This window comes from Medicago sativa, chromosome 6, assembly GCF_051527215.1.
Source record: "Medicago sativa cultivar Bolivia chromosome 6, Bolivia_mono, whole genome shotgun sequence".
In the NCBI taxonomy this organism is placed as follows: Eukaryota; Viridiplantae; Streptophyta; class Magnoliopsida; order Fabales; family Fabaceae; genus Medicago; species Medicago sativa.
Genome location: NC_140754.1, coordinates 35,316,143 through 35,329,471, shown reverse-complemented (window position 1 = coordinate 35,329,471; position 13,329 = coordinate 35,316,143). Strand labels below are relative to the sequence as shown.

The following is a 13,329-nucleotide window of genomic DNA, read 5'->3' as shown; positions in this document are numbered from 1 at the left end:
AAAGCCCTACTTCATTGGTTTCTGTTGGAAACTTTGTGAAAAAAAAAGACACATACTCCTCTTTCTCCGCTCAGACAAACTCCGATAACACCCTCTTGTGGTTCTATCATCCTTCTGATAGTGTGTTATATGTTTTTCTTGAATAGTATTTGGTGAGTAAACCACAAAATTAGTCTGTGACTTTGTGAAACACTCTTAAATAGGTCTATGATTTTATGAACACTTCAAAAAGATTATTGATTATGTCAAATTCACTACAAGAAAATATAGGATATGCTACCAAAATTGCACTACGGATTGTGTTCCTAGTAAAACTCAATTAAAAATAGTCTTATTTAACCGGGATAACTCTCATTAATAAAAAAAACTCCTATTAATTCAGATACACCTTGGCGTTTGTTATTTTTTACTTTTTTTTTACTATTTTAATAATAAAAAAACTGGCTCACATAAATAAAATAAAATCTCTTTTCTATAATCACAATCTTCATCACGATCGATTTCTCAGAATCGATCAAATTTAAAACGCAATCTTCATCATAATCATCACCATTTCACCATCTCCAATCTCCAATCTCACCATTTCACCATCTCCGATCAATCTCCGATTTATCACCATCTCCGATCCATCATCATCAAATCTCGGATTCAACATCGCATGCACCATCGCCGATTCATTCCTGGTTCACCGAATCCTTGATTCAGCACTGAATCTCTGGTTCTAACTTTTCCACGAGCTCACATCAAAAGCGTTCTCCGTTTCGCAACCGCCGCCGCATTTTCTCTGATCTGTCATTGATTTGATGTATCTAAAACTATGCTTAACTCGTATTTTATGATTATTTAACTCAATTTGTTGTTTTGAATATTGCAATATTATATGTCAGTGATTGATTATGAATAACGAGATTATGATTGTGGATGAGTTGAAGCTTTTTCCTAGATTTGATTTTCAGTTGCGATTGCTATGTTTGATTTGATATTGCAATTTAACATGTGTGTGAATACGGATTTAGGCATTCAAAATGATAATAAGTAATAAGTTATAACAAACTGATGTCAAAATGTTTGTAGATAAGCTGTAAGTTATTTTCAAAAGCTATCTCAGAGAGCTTATGTAAATAAGCTAAAAAACAACACATGGACACCTCATAAGTTGATTCTTTAAGTCTTACAAATGGTCTCATAAGTGCTTATTTTTGTAAATAAGTTCACGTAAGTCAATCTAAACAGGCTATTAATTTGTGAAATAAGCTTGAAATAAGTGCTTATTTCCACATTAATTAGTTTTGTGCTTAATAGATGAAATAATTATGTAATTCTAGTTTTACTTTATGTTTTTGTCTCTGATTTGTGGTCTTAAGTTTTGAATCCATTCACTTCACATAGATTTGAAGTTCTGACGGTTTGTGTCTAAATTATATTTTACAATGTTTTGTGTTGAGAAGTAGTGGCGAATATAGCATGTCGACATGTCGGTGTTTAAATGTTTAAAAAGTGGACATAAGATCAGTGTAATGTTTGTGGATCTTTCATATGTTGTTCATATTAGACATTTGTGTAAGGCTTTGAATTGGTGGAGAACGTGTTAGGAGTGGTTCTCTTACAAATTCTAATTTTCTGTTTCTTGGATGATCAATTAAGTTTGATGACATAACTTATTATGCAGGTTAGTCATAGAAGTTAAGTGGGAATCTAACTAGTTAGACTACAACCTAAATGAAATAATAGTGTAATTCAACTTAGTAAAAGTATAGAGATAGGACATCCCTATATTTACATTGACATTGCCATTACTTTAATGCTAGCCTTAGGTGGAGCACTATGCACCCCTGTTACAATATGAAACCATGTTACTTTATTCATGTTGGAGTATAAGTTTTACATTAAAATATCATTTAATCAAGCTATGAATATTTATTAATTGTATGCAAGTATGTAAGGTGATACATAATTCTTGTTCGAATGTTCTGAAATTTTGTGTGTAATATTAACATGATAACTAGGTTTGACTAATGGTTTGATTGGTTCTAAACTTCTTGTTCGAATGTTCTGATTCACTACAAGAAAAAACAAGATTTTAATATGATATGTTATGATAATAAGGTATAGTTCTGTTTTACTAGATTCCCTTGATAGTCATGAGACCCAATCGAAGTTGGATGAAACATAGAACAAATTCTACTGATCAAATAACTGAAGAATTCCAAAATAGAGTTGACGAATTCATCAAGATTTCTAAAAGAGATCCAAAAGTTGCTGATGTCTTAGGTCACATTTTTTGCCCATGCTCTAAATGTAAGAATTCTAATAGGGATAAAACATTCTTGGTAGCAAAACATTTGTATAAAGATGGATTTATGGAAGGTTATACAAATTGGATTCTTCATGGTGAAGATCAATGGGGGGAAAGTAGCTTAGCATCAACTTCCCATCATGAAGAGACAGAGACTAGGAATCCCTATGTAGATATGGTTATAGATGCCATGGATGATGATCTTTCTGAAGATTTGGAGGAGGATCCCAATCCATCAGCTTCAAAGATTTATTCTTTGCTAAGAGATGCTAATGAACCACTATGGGATGGATGTCTTAAGCACTCAAAATTGTCAGCTGTAACTCAACTTTTGAATTTAAAGTCTGAGTTCAACAGGAGTGAGCGTTGTTATGATCGAATGGTTGTCATAATTAAGAGCATGCTTCCTGAGTCAGAAAAGTTGGCTGAAAATTTTTATTGATCAAAGAAAATGGTTACCGAGTTGGTATTAAGATACGAAAAAATAGACTCCTGCCCTAATCATTGCATGTTATATGATAGAGAAAACAAGGATCCAAATGTTTGCTCTGCTTGCTTAGTATGTGGGCACCCACGGTTCAAACCAAAGGTTGGATGTTCAGCAAAAGGAAAAAATGTGCCTTTCTCCATGTTACGATATTTTCCCATTATTCCTAGACTCCAACGCCTATATATGTCTAAAAGTACTGCACAGTATATGCGCTGGCATGCAGATGGAGTGCATAATGATAAATCAATAATCACTCATCCTGCTGATGCCGAGGCTTCGAAACACTTTGATGCCATTATCCGAATTTTGCACTAGAGCCTCGTAATGTCAGGCTTGACCTTTGTACAGATGGTTTTAGTCCGTTTGGTTTTTAAGCTACTCCACACTCGTGTTGGACTGTCTTTGTCACACCATATAATCTTCCACCAAGTATGTGTATGAGAAGAGAGTATATTTTCCTTAGCCTTCTGATCCCGGGACCAAAGTCGCCAGGTAAAAGTTTAGATGTATATCTTAGACCTCTTATTGATGAGCTAAAGATATTGTGGGAAGATGGGGCAAACACTTTTGATGCTTGGAAAAGGCAGAATTTTACCATGAGGGCAACATTAATGTGGACAATAAGTGACTTTCCAGCTTATGGAATGCTAAGTGGGTGGAGTACTCATGGAAAACTTGCTTGTCCGTATTGTATGAAGCGCACTAAGTCATTTAGACTAACTCATGGTCTGAAATGTAGCTGGTTTGGTTGCCATCGCCAATATCTACCACTTGAACATTCATTTCGTCGTGATCGAAACGCTTTTACGAAGTCAACAGTGGATAAGTCTATTCCACCACATCGACTAAGTGGGGTTGAGGTCATGAATAGAGTGAATAAACTTCAGGAGTTCGTTTTTGGGTTGTCTTCACATAATCCGAAGCAACCTGGCCTTGGTAAAGATCACAATTGGGTGAAGAAGAGCATCTTTTGGGAACTGCCCTATTGGTCTAATAATCTAATACTGCATAATTTAGAAGTTATGCACGTTGAAAAGAATGTGTTTGAGAATATTTTTAACACAATCATGGATATAAAGGGAAAGACAAAGGACAATGTCAATGCAAGAATGGACATGAAGATAATTTGCAAGCGCCCCTCCTTAGAGTTAATAGTTGAGAATGGCAATATCAAAAAACCGAAGGCAACTTATGTGTTGAATGATATTCAAAGGAAGATGGTGTGTGGATGGATCAAACAATTGAAATTTCCTGATGGGTATGTATCCAACATTTCACGTTGTATCAATGTCAAAGACGGAAAAATATATCCGATGAAAAGTCATGACTGTCATGTTTTTATGCAAAGGTTGATTCATCTTGCGTCTCGTGGTATGTTGCCAAAAGCTATATGGAGGGCATTGACTGAACATAGCTTATTCTTTGAAGAAATATGTGCAACTGAATTACGTGCTGCAACTATGGAGACTACAGAGCTTGCCATTATTGAAATAATTTGTAAGTTAGAGAAGATATTCCCCCCAGCTTTCTTTGATGTGATGGAACATTTAGTTGTACATCTCCCATATGAAGCCAAGGTTGGAGGACCAGTACAGTATAGGTGGATGTATCCGTTTGAGAGAGGCATGTTATACTTGAAAAGTAAGGTTCAAAATATGGCGAGAGTTGAAGTATCTATTGCAGCATCGTATATTTTAGAAGAGATTTCGAATCATGCTTCCCTGCATTTTGATCCAAAATTGCAAACAAAGCGTACTACAGTTCCTAGAAATGATGACGGTGGACACAGTATGGTTGATGAATGCTTGTCTATTTTTAAATACCCTTGTCGCCCTAGTGGAAAAGGTAGAAACAGATTTCTGACAGATGATGAGCTTCACATTGCTGAGACTTATGTGCTTGTAAATTGCAAGGAGGTTGAACCATTACTCCAGTAAGTTTACTCTATAACTTTGTAATGAATTTTCACATAAGTTACAATAAATGCTAATTTTTATTATAATAGTCAGACAATTTGAAGACTCACTAAGACAAGCATATCATGATATCACTGATGATCAAGTATTGGAACTTCGGGACAAGGACTTCAATGGGTGGATAAAACAAGTCAGTTCCCTCATTTACTATTTAACATACTATGTTAAAATTTACATTTATTGTATTGAATATTAAAATTACTTGTCTTTATAATGATTTATATAGGAGAGTTCTGGCCAAGTTGAGGAAAAATTGATTCGACAGATGAGCTATGGTCCATCTAAATATGTGACTTGTTATAATGGCATCATAATTAATGGGTACAGATTTCACACCAAGGAAAATGGACATAATAAAGCTACAATGAATAGCAGAGTATTTTTTCGAGGAAGCATATATGGTGAGAATGATCTAGACGATTATGGCATTCTTGAGGAGATATTAGAATTGTCTTATTTAGGAATTCAAAACAAGGTACTTCTTTTACGATGTCACTGGTTGGACCCAATTAATGGTGTTAAGGTAGATGTGAGATATGGGTTAGTTGATGTTAAGCCCAAATCGAAGCTTCAAACAAATGAGCCCTTTGTGTTAGCTTGACAAGCACAACAAGTTTACTATACAATGTACCCACAAAGCAATGGTAGAGGTAGTGGGGATTGGTGGGAAGCTTGCAAAGTTAGACGAAAACTCTTCGTTGCTGAGAGCTTCAATAATGAACACGCTGATTTGAATCAGCTGGATGCTAAAGATTATTACCAAGATGATGGATCCTTCGGAACACCTGTCGTCGTAGAAGATGAGCAGGTTTTCTTATTTGATATAAATTCCCCAATGGAAGAAGTTGAAGAAAATGATATATATAATCCAGCGGGAGTTCCATTTGATGATGAATTCATAAGTGAGAGTGAGAGTGATGATAGTGAAAATGATGATTCCTTTGATGAAGATGAAGAATTATATGATTCAGATTCAGATAGTAGTTTGTAACCTCACCTTTTTTCAATTATACAGCTTCAAATAGTAGCTTGTATCAGTTTGTTGTTTATTGGTCTTTCATCGTTTTGTTGTTTATTGTTTATTGATTCCTTTGTTGTTTATTGTTTATTGTTTTACGGTTTCATTATGTATTTATTTCCATCAAATTGAGTTTTTAACGGTTTAATTGTGTATTTATTTTGTAACAGAAATAAGTTCAAGTTGTTTCTAGATATCTTAACATGGAAATCCGAGGTAGAGGAACAAAGCTTGGTAGCGGGAGAGGTCGCAATCCTCCAGAGCCTTCCCCATGTATATTAGTTGGACCAGATGTGGTCCTTTTGAAATTAAAACTGAGATACTATTTGCATCAGCTTTTTAAATTATTTTCCTCAATGTATATAGGTGTCCGGAATGACCAAAACAAAAGGCAGAAGCTAGGGATAGATGATGCATCAAAGCAGAAGCATAATTACACTTCTGATTATGAAGATACTAATGAATACTACCCATCCAACGATATTGAAGATGCATGAGACAATCACCAAGCAGCTGTTACAAATAATGTGAAAAAATGAAAAGGAGTCAGTTTTGGAATTTCCAACAATTTGAGGCAATCAAGCAGAGGAATTAGACATGGTCAAGGGAGAGGTCATAGTGATCTACCGGAGTCTTCTCAACCGTGTGCTGGTTCAGCACTACCACCACCATATACGTCATTTTCCGCATCTGATGCAAATAATGTGAAAAAAGGTAAAGGAGTCAGCTTTGGATTTTCCAACAATTTGAGGCAATCAACTGAGGAATTAGAAATGGTCAAGGGAGAGGTTTTACTGATCCATCGTAGCCTTCTCAATCATGTACTAGTCCAGCAGCACCACCACCACATATGTCATTGTCCACAGGTAGCGTTCTTAATTTTGGATTTCCTAATTCTGCTGGATTTCCTAATTCTGCTTAGAATAATTCTGATTTCTATATGCTTGATCTACAGAACCATCTAACTATAGTGGTTGGCGAAGTGTTCATTCCTATGGGAGGGTTGATAAAAGACAAAATCATGGACTGACTAAGGCCGATGAATATAATGCAGGAAAAGGTATTGAATTGATTATATCTAAAGGCAAAATACAAAGTGTCCAGGGTATATGAATTTAATGTATTTGGTTTTATTATTATGTGAGATTGGCATGAATCTGCTTAGAATAATATTGTTTCTGTTTCTGTTTCTGTTCAAATATTGTTTCTTTTCTGCAATTCTTAATTAAGAAACTGATATTCTTATAGGTTACCTTAATTAAGAAACTGATATTCTTAATTAGTGATGTAGATATTTTGTGCAAAATACAAACTGATTATATCTAAAGGCAAAATACAAAGTCTCGAGTTTGAAAGCCTTTCACATATATATTTTGTGCGAGTGAGATAATTATAGGTTATCTTAATTAAGAAAATGATATTCTTAATTAGTGATGCAGATTGATAAACATATTCACAAACTGATATAAAGTAATGAAATACAATCAGAAGTATGACTAGTCCTTTCATAAGTCCTTTCTTAATTATTTGATTTCATTCAATTCACGTCGTTATCTTGATATAATCATTGCAAGGTGCCACAACTAAATATGGTGGTTGGGATAGTGCTCACACCACTTTTTATGGCAAGAATGATTGGAAAAAAAGGCAAGATCAAGTTGTGGTTGTGAATGATGAATACTATGCTTATGATGATTGTGCCTACAATTATGGACGACTTTTCTGTTTTTGGTAAGTCTTTTGATCAATGCTTGTTCCATCTAAATGTTGTACTTAAAAGATGCACCGAAACTAACCTTGTTTTGAATTGGGAAAATGTCATTTTATGGTAACCGAATGTATAGTTTTGGGGCATAAAATAAGTGCTAAAGGCATTGAGGTGGACCAAGCTAAGATAGAGGTTATAGAGAAACTTCCTCCACCTGTTAATGTTAAAGGAGTAAGAAGTTTCTTGGGGCATGCCAGTTTCTATCGGCGTTTCATAAAAGATTTTTCTAAAATTTCCAAACCCCTCTGTAACCTCTTGGTCAAAGAAAATGAGTTTAACTTTGATTATGAATGTCTAAATGCTTTTTCTTTGATTAAAACCAAGTTGGTGACTGCACCAATAATCATTGCACCCGATTGGGATTTAACTTTCGAAGTTATGTGTGATGCAAGTGATTATGTTGTTGGTGCAGTCCTAAGCAACCATCATTTTTTCAAAGATGTGATAGATTAGTCTTTTTATTTTTATATATGATAATTCAATCTTACGAATATTAGTTATTAATTCATATAATTAACTTCTCGTACATCCCACAGGTCCAACTACTAGTTTAAATTAAATATGGTAGACTATATCTTAGATAAACGTGCTATTTTAGTTTATAAATGTCAACAATGGAGTTATCTTTTTTTACAGAAAAATAATAATAAAGAGATTAGAGTATAGTTAAGATAAAGTTAGAGAGAACTGAGATATATACATAGTGTTTCCAAAGAAAAATATATAGAAAAGTGAATGATATGATCCAGTTGCACATTTATAGTAGTTTTCTTAGGAAAATTATTAAATAAATTTATATAATAAAATTTAAAATTTATTGCAATCTCTATATGGCCATCAAAAAAAGATTCACCAAAATCTAAATCATCAACTACCTTCTCTATATGGCCAGCCTAAAAAAAACTACAATCTCTATATTTCTATGTTTATCTATTTAGAAAGTATACTTGAGTCATTCTTAAACTTGAGTTATGCATGTGTCACCTATAAAAAAACCTTATCTATGGACTAAATTTGAGTTATTCTTAACCATGACTTATATTTATGTATCACCATTAAAAACATGCGTTTAAAGAGGGAAGAACCTTCAGCAGAGGTGATATCTTTATTTTTTTTTTGTTTGGGTTTGACTCTAACGTATGTGTTTCTGCTTAAGAAGGCTTTGATTCATGTCCCCCTTCTTATTATTTTGTTATAATTCACTATTCGACTGCATTTCTATTTAGTTTTGCATTTAAATTTTTATTATAAAAATTTTCTTAAAAGAAAACTCTAAATAAAAATTATTTTTTCCAACAAACATTATTTATTTTCAAAATAATATTTGTTTTTAAAAAAGGTTGAAAATTTGAGTTGGAGAAAAAGTTGGACCTCAGCAGAGCCCATCAATAAATCAACAACAGTGGGCCTGAGACCCAATATAGATTCACTCAAAAGAAGAAAAAAAACATGAGGCTTTATAAGAGGCCTAACAAAGGGGGCTTTTCAATTTGAGGTTTTTTGGACAGATGTAAACCTAACACAAACCCTTCATCTGATAAAACTCTTATAAATGTTGAGTTGCGCTTACCTTCACAATTGCAAATTCTTGCGGCGCATCTGAAACTTTATCTTCCTCCATATCCCTGTTATCTCATATTTACAGAGATTTGGTAATATGATATTTCATTATCTATATATTTATCACTATTATATATTTAAGATATATTCTCACACGCACAAATACAAATTTTTGTTGAATGACACTCACATATATACTTAAATAACTGAATTTATAATGATGATATTTTAGGGAGGGTGCATCAATTGCAGCTTCATATATATTTAAATATAAGTCATTTATCTGATTCTTTCATTGATTAGTTACATCTTTTCTTTTATCCAATTAAATTTTCTATTGTTTTTCCTCTATTAGATCTACAAGCTATGTAATATAACTCGATTCAAAGGCTATCATGTATTTTCTCTGACGACTGCGATTTTTTTATTTAAATATGAGAACATCAACAAAGAAAGATTGATTGTTCTGCTGTTCTTTTTAATAAAGGTAAAAATAATGTGTTTTTTTGTGTGTGTCCTCTTTCACATTTACTAGTATTATTCATTTTTATTTAATATTTTAAATTGAGAAATATTGTCTACTTTTTCTATGAATTTGTGGCATTTATGTGCCAGATAATAATGTTTTATATATTTCTTCCAAATGACCAATAATGTTTATTATGTACTTAACTTACCTTTTAACTTATTATTGAAAGGAACGGTTTATAATGGAAAAATGATTTAGCAACTTTGATGAACTGTTGATGTATTTGAAGCTGTAGTTGTTGTTGTTGTTGTTATAAGTGATTATGCTTGAACTTCATGATTTTTGAATCAAAATTCATATGGCATATATGTGATATTTTTGTCATGGTCTTGACCGTGTAACCTGGAATTGAGTAATTATTGAATTTTTGGATTCTACGTTTAATTCCCTTCAATTCGGATATAAATTTCTATGATTCGGATTAGACATGTATCCGAAAAACACGTTTAAAGTTTGAAATGTTAAGCTGAAAATGACTTATGGGTTTGACATGAATTTTTCCAGAATAAGCTAAAACGTGAATTTAAGTTGGCGAATGGTTCCAGAACTTAATATGAATGTTCAAAGGACTGAAGAAGTGTTTGTTTTGAAGCTGAAATGTAGAAAATTAGAAGCTAGACGCAATGGGCTGAAATAATCCGTTTTGCAGAAGAATGATGAAGGAGCTGACAGGAGTTTATTTGGGACATAAATGGTGTATAGGATTCAGGAAAATGCTAAGGTGAGTTCCTTTGTTAGTAAACCCTCCATTTTTGGGTAGTGAATTTATTCCACATGAATGACAACCTTTGAATTAGAATGATTTGATATAGTTAGTATGGTTATGGTGTTAGCTAGCACTAATGATTTAGCTAGACACCCTTGTTAATTTTTTCTAAATTCCTTTATGTTAATGTGTATGTCTTTGCTAGCACTAATGATGGAGGATAGAATTAAGGCTAAATAGTCGATACACACGCACACGCACGTGCGCGCACACACACACACACAATGGAATCCATAAGCTCTCAGTGGATGTAGAGTATATAAGAAGTGAAGGACTCGAATGCCTGAAATGAGCCGGATATTGATGCTTGAACTAGTAAGTGAACTAATTAAGGAAAAAGTAAATTATTTTGGAGCAGACAAGGGAACCCCCTCAGTGCGAGCATTGAATGGAATCTTAAATACGTTTGGCCTACATTTTATTTTAAATTATTCGGAATACAAAGGTACACTAACTTATTGTGTAATTTCTTTTTCGCATGCTAACCATTATTGTGTGTTGAATTTAGATATGGTGAAAAGGCAAAAGAGGTAAATATTTTGAATAATTGGATGTGCCCAAAGTGTAGAGGCATGTGCATCTGTAATGTTTGCAGGTAAGTTGTGGTTCTGAACATGTTTTATGATTTTGGGGTTGGGGTTTTCCTTTTGCTACATTTTGTGTGTTAGGTCTTAATGAAGATTGACCATGTAGGAAACTAAATTGTCTGCCATCTACTAGGGCACTTGTTCGTATAGCCAAGGCATTTAGTTTTACATGTCTGTCGGAAATGCTTAGCAAGAAGGCACCTGAAAATTTGGAACTTATCAAGAGTAATAATACCGATGATGAGCCTTTAATGGAAGATGCTTTGGGATAGTGGGAAAGGTGGTTTTCTCTCCCCATTTTTACGTATTTGTCTCAATTATTTTTCTTTATTAGATATTTAAGAAGGCTATTGTTTGTCTATGCAATTTTATTTAATGGTGGCAAGAGAAAAATTGTGTTGATTATCATTGTATATTAAATATTTGAATTACATATTTGTTTATCCTACATGAGGTTTTAGTAGAAGAGAATTATTAGAGGACCCGTTGTATGGTAAAGGCTACTGAGGATTGGGTTGGAAATGATTTCTTTTATGATCCTAGTCCTTTCTCTTCAAATCATAAAATAAATTAGGTTGACACTATTGTTATTGGTGACAATCATAATGATAGCTTGAATTCCCATATGGACATAGAACAACTTCAAAAAATTGATAATTATACTATAAGGCCAGAGAGAGAAATAATTGAGGAAGAAATTTCTTTTCCCTCTGGACCAAACATTGAAAATGTATTGGACATTGAGTTCCAACGAGATAATGCTGCGACTGCAATGCAGTTTGTAGACTTTTCCACAATGATTGGGAAGGTATGCATTTTCCATGACATCCTTAATATTCGTTGGATATGTGGTAGTTATGTGTTTATAATTTTGAATTTTCTCTCAAGTCTTGTTTGATTAATTTCAACATAGTGATGCATCTAGTAATTGACCAATTGAATAAATTGATCCTCCAATTCGTTTAAACATATCAATGGTCACAGATTAATGATATTGTTTAAACATAACTCCATTATATCTGAGTCTATTCAGACGATATCATTGATTTGTGACCATTGATATGTTTAAACGAATTTGGAGGATCAATTTATTCAGTTGGTAAATTACTAGATGCATCATTATGTTGAAATTAATCAATCAAGGCTTAAGAGAAAATTCAAAATTATAAAGACATAACTAACTACCATATATCCAACAAGTATTAAGGATGACATAGAAAATGCATACCTTCCCAATCAATGAGTTAAAATCTACAAACTGAATTTCACTCGCAGCATCTTCTCATTGAAATTCAATGTTCAGTACATTTTCAATGTTTGGTCCAGAGGGATGAGAAATTTCTTCCTCAATTATTTCTCTCTCTGGCCTTATAGCACTATTATCAAGTATTTGAAGTTGATCTATCTCCATATGGGAATTCAAGCTATCATTATCATGTATAACAATAGTGTCATCCCAATTTATTTTATCATTTGAAGACAAAGGACTAGGATCATAAAAGAAATCCTTTCCAGCCTAATCCTTGATACCCTTTACCATACAACGAGTAATGCAATAATTCTCTTCTACTAAAACCTCCTGTAGGATAATAACAAATATGAAATTCAAATATTTGAAATATAATGATAATCAATAGAGTTTTTCTGTTGTCATCATTAATTGAAATTGCATAGACAAACAAGAGTCTTATTCATAAACAAATAAAGAAAACTTATTGCAAAAACTACATTAAAATGTGGAGAGAAAACAACCTTTCCCAACGCATCTTCCATTAAAGGCTGAACATCAATATTATTACCCATAGAAAGTTCCAATTTTTCAATTTCCTTCTTACTAAGCATTTTTGACACACACATAAAACCAGATGTCTTGGCTATTCGAACAAGTGCCCATGTAGGTGGTTGGTCCATTAGTTTTCTGCATGGTCAATTTTCGTTAAGATCTAACACACAAAATGTTACAAAATGGAAACTCCAACACCAAAATCATAAAACATGTTCCAAACTACAACTCACATGCATACACTGCAACTGCAAATAACTCTACACTTTGGGAACATCCAATTATTCAAAATATTTACCTCTTTTGCCTTTTCTCCATATCTAAATTCAACACACTGTAATCGTTAGCATACAACAAAAAAAAAAAACATACACACAATAATTTCTTGTACCTTTGTACTCCAAATAATATAAAATAAAACGTGAGACAACCCTGTTTAAGAGGCATTTTGTTCAAAGCCTTAAGAAGCAAGACTTCCTTTTTCTTAGATTTTTGCATGTAGCAGCAAAAACCTTTATTTCTTGTCGGCACATTCATGTGGAAAATTAAACAATAT

General features: G+C 33.2%; 1 pseudogene; it reads left to right on the top strand.

Annotated features, from left to right (window-relative positions):
- The first annotated feature begins 3,345 nt into the window (after positions 1–3,345).
- LOC146914785 (uncharacterized) lies at positions 3,346–5,878 on the top strand (annotated as a pseudogene).
- The last annotated feature ends 7,451 nt before the right edge of the window (positions 5,879–13,329 follow it).